This window comes from Engraulis encrasicolus, chromosome 22 (assembly GCF_034702125.1).
Source record: "Engraulis encrasicolus isolate BLACKSEA-1 chromosome 22, IST_EnEncr_1.0, whole genome shotgun sequence".
Classification (NCBI taxonomy): Eukaryota; Metazoa; Chordata; class Actinopteri; order Clupeiformes; family Engraulidae; genus Engraulis; species Engraulis encrasicolus.
Genome location: NC_085878.1, coordinates 18,183,794 through 18,190,456, shown reverse-complemented (window position 1 = coordinate 18,190,456; position 6,663 = coordinate 18,183,794). Strand labels below are relative to the sequence as shown.

The 6,663-nt window shown below is 45.3% G+C and overlaps 1 long non-coding RNA gene across 1 annotated transcript; it reads left to right on the top strand.

Annotated features, from left to right (window-relative positions):
- The first annotated feature begins 397 nt into the window (after positions 1-397).
- On the top strand, positions 398-6,335 carry LOC134438805 (uncharacterized). The gene is made up of 4 exons (XR_010032668.1): positions 398-499; positions 1,026-1,097; positions 3,567-3,638; positions 6,043-6,335. It is a non-coding gene; the product is annotated as an uncharacterized LOC134438805 (long non-coding RNA).
- Positions 6,336-6,663: the final 328 nt, after the last annotated feature.

The window sequence follows — 6,663 nt, the reverse complement described above, 5'->3', positions numbered from 1 at the left end:
TCGACATACTGTTAATATATGTAAGAAGATAAAATAAATATTTGCTTTTAAAAATATCTGCATATGTACGTGTAATCAAGACCTGAAACATGTGAAAAACAAGAAATAAAGTCCGCAACACCAGGGCTTTCATCGATCTTTTATTATTTTGATGGCCCTTAATCAGACCTAATATGAAATTAAGCCTTGGTGCTGTGGCATTATTGGATTGTATTTATTTCAGTACTGTACAACATTTTCCTGTGGAAATCTGCCTTGTCACTGATGGAACAAGCTAATTTGCCATCTAATTTTTCTAATACCATTCTAGTACCTGTACCTCTTGATGCCATTTAGTGTTTCATGCCATCGTCAGTCCTTCTTGTGTGATGCCATCTGCAGCACACTGTTCATTGTGTGTGTGTCTGTGTCTGTCTGTCTGTCTCTGTGACTTCAGGGCTTCGTCAGGAGTGTAGGCGACACTGGACCACTGGAACCAGGCGAATGACCAGGCCCTGCAGTTAGTATACACGCACACATTCGTACACACACACACACACTGAGTAATGTGTGACAAGCAGGGACTGATGAGTTGCACTGTACACACGTACAGTATATACACACCCACACACAGCTTTTAATGCTCCAGAGAAATGTATAATCCATTCATAAATCATGTCCTTGATAAAGTTTCTGTATCTTTCCCTTTGCTGTATATTTTCACTATGTTTATTTAACTTGTAATGCAACAAGCGTAGGATATTGTTATACCTGTCTATAATATTGTGTCAGCAGGGTGCAAGAGCCTTAGCTACATCACAGAATGCACAAAAATATTGAATAGAAGTGGACTTTTTTGTTTTGTTTTAACTTAAAGCATGTATTAATAATGCTCATGTGTGTGGTTGGGGGGGGGGTGGATCTGGAATAGAGTTAGAGATAGACCGATGTTAGCAATATTTTAGAGTCTCTTGGTGAAGAGATTTTCTTTCTAACTAACTTTGGAGATTTTTCTGTTGTCCAATTAATCCCCATCTTGCCTCCAGGCTGATCAAGGGCCTAAAGGTGCACAGGGAGCCAAAGGGGTCAAAGGAGAAGAGGGACCCGCAGGACAACAGGTAGGGATGGCCATTTTGTTTGTGTCAATTGGCACGTTCGTGACGGTGTATGCCGCATTCTGCGCGAATCTGTGCAGCTCACAAAATAATGAGGGCCAATGTATTCAAAATTTCTTAAATCAAACTTGCGTAGAAACCATCGCAGAAATGAGCGCAGATCTCGTCGTACGACGAAGCTCACGTGAGATTTACTACATGTGTTACATGTGTACCTCTCCAATCCCATCGTAAGAGCGAGCGGCTGTGATAAATCCAGCGTCTGAAAACCATCGTAATTGGAATAATCACGCCTTCTCTACAACGGCGGGAAGGAGACAGCACCCCTGAGTTTGCGACATGGAGAGACGCAAACCGGCTAAAACATCTACGTTTGTGGTTGATTGACAGCTAGAAATTAGGCTTTACGCGAGGCCGACAACAAAATAACACATGTAAATAGACCTAATCAACAGCAGTAGTCAACAGTGTTTCGGTTCTCAATATGGAAGGGGTAGGCCAAGAGATTGATTTCCAAATAGTTACAATGAAATGTTTGATTGACTACAGTAGGCTACACATAATGAAGATATTTGTATATCTATATTATTATATTGTATTTTGTTCTAAAAAAAAATATTGCCGATAAACCTTTTTGTAAACGAGGTCAAGAAAAGGGTCCTACGTGAAACTGGCCAACAAACAGTGCCCAAACCATTTGTTGGGGAAGGAGAGTTTTACATGTCCAGTGCGCTGTCCCTCTCGCGCTCATTTGCGCCCTGCTTCTCTCCTGCGATCCAGTTGTTTGGAGTGGATATCCCTTTTGCCACCTAAATAGACGACTATAAAGTGTTATCGGACACACGCGCGTCAGGTGTGTATACAGATAGTCATGCAAAACGCCGAAACTCTACAGGAAAATTTTGAAGGCTATGTATTGATTGATGTGCGCCTGAACTCCCAGCTGTTAAAAAGAACGTCGGCCCCCTTTGATCCCATGACTGAAGACACATTCCAATATGCGGCTGTATATTATTCACACATCACGTCAAATCACAAATTAGATGTCTCTTGCAGTTATTCTTGGCCTATGCCAAATTAACGCATCGCTCCCAGGAAGGGTGCACCAATTCAAACAGGTAGAAGTTGGCTTACAGCAAAAATAGACAATGTAAAAACATTTTGTAATTATGTAGGCCACATATGAATGATAATGAGTTGTTGCGCTACAACTGCTGCTCAAGTTGGCGATCATAGTCATCCCAAGTCCAACTTGAAAACGGCGTACACCGTCTGAGAGCGTAAGCGACTGATGAGATTTGATAAATGCCAACTGGTCGTAGAAAAAGAACGTACGCACGACGTGCGCATGATTCTCGTCGTACGCTGCTTTGATAGATGAGGGCCAATACATTGTGATTACGTAGTGCACATGTGAATTGCACAGATTTGCGTAGCATGCACCATCACAAATGGGCCCAGTGTGTGCACTCCAATATGCGACCTTGCGTCCTCCACTTGTGCTTGTGGCCTCGTCCCGCCTCCTGGCCCCTCTGTGGAGAAAAAAAGTTTCCCCGCTGTCAGCCTAGCCACAACAATTTTTGGCAAATGAGAAAATGACTTTACAATTCACCTTTGGCTAAGGCCCGCCCTAAAGTGCTTTTTGACCAATCACAGCGCAGCAAAAGGACGACCTCGGACAAACCTCGGACAGTTTTGACAGTGCTTCTTGGTTTTCAAGTAGTTAGCGAGATACGGTCGTATTATTATTAAAATATGATTGGACATTGCCTGGGGTATTTGTGACAAAGGTGCAAGTTTCCCCGCGATGTAACAGGTGCTAAGCTACTGAAGATATAAACGCCAAACGTTAATGTTACACATAGCTGTGGTAGCTTTGAAGATTACTACAGCCATCACGTTGTGTGATTTCGTTTTCGTCTTGCAAGTTTGAGTCAGGGCTCAAAAGATATGCGAGCTCAGCTTACCATGGTGCTGCTGGTTACAATGTCTATCGATACCCATGTGAGAAGAGCCCATAACAACAGCTGTGATGCATCGCATGACCGTTCAGAAAATAAATACTTATATTCACAATACTATGAATGGCGTTTTTTTATTTATTAGGGGTGAATAACTGCTGCGATTTGCAGTCACTGCATAAATCACGTTAATATCTCAGCATTGAAAGTTTATCTGTCCGACCTAGCAACTGTAACTAAAGAGGGCGGGGCTTAGCCAAAGGCGAATTGAGCTTTTGCGAGATATTGAAATATAATACTGCTGTCAGTGATGTCATGACATTACTTCCTGGTACTAGGTCACAAGCACAAATGGAGGACGCAAGGTCGCATATTGGAACGCGCTCCGTGAACTGGAGGCATCCATTTTGTTTGTCAGTGAAGTATGAGCAAGAAGAGTATGGACCAACTCAAGGCAATAGGACTAAGAACAATTGGTGATATGGTGGTGTGTGTGTGTGCGTGTTTATAGGGTATCCAAGGAGAGCCAGAGAAGAGGGGAAACTGTGGATTTCCAGGCGCTCGAGGACCCAGTGGACAAAAGGTGAGCTAGAATAACCCCTCACCCCCCCATACAATACAATGTAATGAGGACTCAATTTGGGGCCCCTTCTCTCCCTGGGCCCATGGCTGACCCCCTGTTGACTTCCCTGAGAAAACCAGCAATTTCAACACAGAACCAATGTCTCAATCTATGCACTTGTCATTAGCAGGTGGTCACCATACTGTCAGTGCACTAAGTTCAAGGGGGGACCATGGGTTTGCTTCTGAGGGACAATGTGGGACAGACCCTGGCGTGCACGTGTACTCACGCGCCAACGCTTCAAACGCTGTACGCGCACGCGCTACGCAGGACGGGTGGTCACCCTAACTGACAATCAGTGCACAGTGCACTGAGGTCTTCAGTGCATAGTGTCGTGGAAAAAATTGAGCACTGTGCCCTGGAAGTGAAGGCTGAGCATGGCATTAGCTCGCCAAAATATCAGTTGGCTACTGTTTACAATGCACAGCGTCTGTTGCTTGTTGCCCTTTGGGGTGAAGGAAATGTAAATACAATCACACATACAATACTTGGGTTGGCATGAAAAGGTTGGTGTCTCTTAGTCACAGAATTAGGAGACTGTCGACCAAACTCTTCTAATGAACTGAACGCCACGTTTCCTTCGCGTCATTGTCAACATGGTGGTCGTTTAGTGCGTGCAGTGTCCATCATTCAAGCATGCATTTTTCCACCATTGTTAGGGGATCATCCGGGCACTTTCAGTGCACTGGCTCAACCGAAATGTTCAGCGTGAGCGCCCTAGGCACTGAAACGCAATGACCGAAGTGCACAAGTGTGTGGATTGAGACTAGGGGTCTCTGCACAAACACTGTCAAAGTCTGATCTCTGCCCTAGAAAACAAGGGGTTTGCCAACAAGTACTTTGGCTAGAGGGGTCAAATACGTATTCCCTCAATGAAATACAAAGAAGACAAATTAATTAAAATGTATTTAAGTTATTTTCCAGACTTTCCATCTGTGTTGGAATACATCTACGATTAAAGTTATAAAGTTATAGACTGATCATGTCTTCATCAGTGTACAAACCAACACCACCAGAAAGGGATCAAATACTTATTAGTGTCACTGTATAAGGGGGGCCCACAGGAAGTCAGATTTTTGTTTCACACAAGCATGTTAAGTAAGGGTAAGGGTTAACGTTCGGCGAGAGGGTCGCTACCGTGGAATAGCAGCACGACAGAGAGAATCTTTAGACCCCGACGCGGAGCGGAGGGGTCTTGTTCTCTCTGAAGTGCTGCTATTCCACAAAGCGACCGACTCGCCGAAAGTTAACCCGCTTATTATATGGATATACTTAAATGATTCACACATGGCGGGGACATTTCTTTAGGCCTATTTAATGTTAAGTCTATTATAGTTTTTAATGTCAAAAGATTGTTGCTGCGCAAAACAAAACAGTGCCGTTGTGGAACACCGCTAGGCAACAGCTAGGTAGCCAGGACAACAGGTGTTGTCTATCACAGCAGCTGATTAGAGTCTTGTTGAAAAGTCGCTTTAGCAGTGAAAAGTCTTGTTGCCATTGACCGCGGTCTGTTATAGACCAACCCGTCCGTTATCGAAAAATAACAGACGTGCGAACGTTGGGGAGCCCCGTTGAAATGAATGGAGCATTCAACCGATGACGTCACACCATATAATAATAATATATAAAGGGGGTCCATTAGAGCTGGTTGAACATGGGGAATTTTGTGCTCCACCCCTGTGCATACAGTACATGTACCTTCAGACAAGAATTTCCTTTAATGTCATTAAGCTGGATTTCGGTAGCAGTGTACCAACCTGCTCTCACCCTTGAAATGTAAAAAAAAGTAAGCACAAGGAGTTCTTTTTTCCGAGAGTAGAGTAGAGCAGTTGTTTCAGGGTTGCTGCCTGTGCTCACCTGCACACTGATGTAGGGCTTTCAGGCCGACCAGAACGGAGCCGGTGCCGGTGCCTGCACCAGTTACGTTTGGCACTAAAGTGCTCATCGGTGAACCTCCCGTGTTCATACCGGGCTCTGAACAATTTCCGCACGTGACTGTTACCCGGATGAACTTGCTGATGGCCACGCTGTCGTCACGGTTCGCGGAGAAAAACCTAGTATTTTGCGGTTCGCATTGCGAACCAACTTTCCGGTTCGCGAACGCTAATATCTGTGGCGTGAACACGACGGCTGGTTCGCGAGTAGGTGCAGGAACGGGCTCCAGCACGGTTCTCAGTCGGCTAATGGAGGCAGAACCCTGAAACATCTACTACTCAGCTCTGGAAAAAACCTCTTTGTGCTTGACCTTACTGTCTTTCAGTGTGTGAATCTGCTCTCACCTAAATATCCAGGCCGCAACAGTATCCTCACTTCCTCACTTGTATTTACATTAAAGCTAATACTCCACTCTGAACACTTGTTTTAGATGTTCTACACTGGAGCTGGAATGAACCCTGTCAGATCCTTCGCTCCTGCTACGTTCAAGAGGAACTCCATGAACCACTGGGTAAGAAAAATATATACAAATTATATACAAACATGCTCATAGTCTCGCATTGTTTGTAAACTACTTTCAATTCAGATATAATAGATGTAATAGTGTTACATTGTTTTAGTCTTTTACAGAATGTGCAATGCACTGCATGTATTTCTCAGTTGCTCACATGTAACTATAATATGGTTTCTGTTCTTCCCTCATCGTGCCTGTGCCCGTCGTTCCGTGTCTCCGTCCAGCCGGCTGTGCGTGCATCCGTCTCTGCGTCCGTGCCTACGTCTGGCCGGCAGTGCTTCCGTCCGTGCGTCAGTCGGTCTGTGCGTCCGTCTGTGCTTCCGTCTCTTCCCACGTCCGTGCCCACGTCCGGCCGGCTGTGCGTCCGTCCGTGCATGCGTCAGTCCGTCTCTGCGTCCGTGCCAGCGTTTGGCCGGACGTGCTTCGGTCTGCTTCCGTCCGTGCCTACGTCTGGCCGACCGTGTGTCCGTCTGTGCCCACGTCCGTGCCACTGTCTGGCCGGTTGTGTGTCTGTCCGTGCGTGCGTCAGTCCGTTTC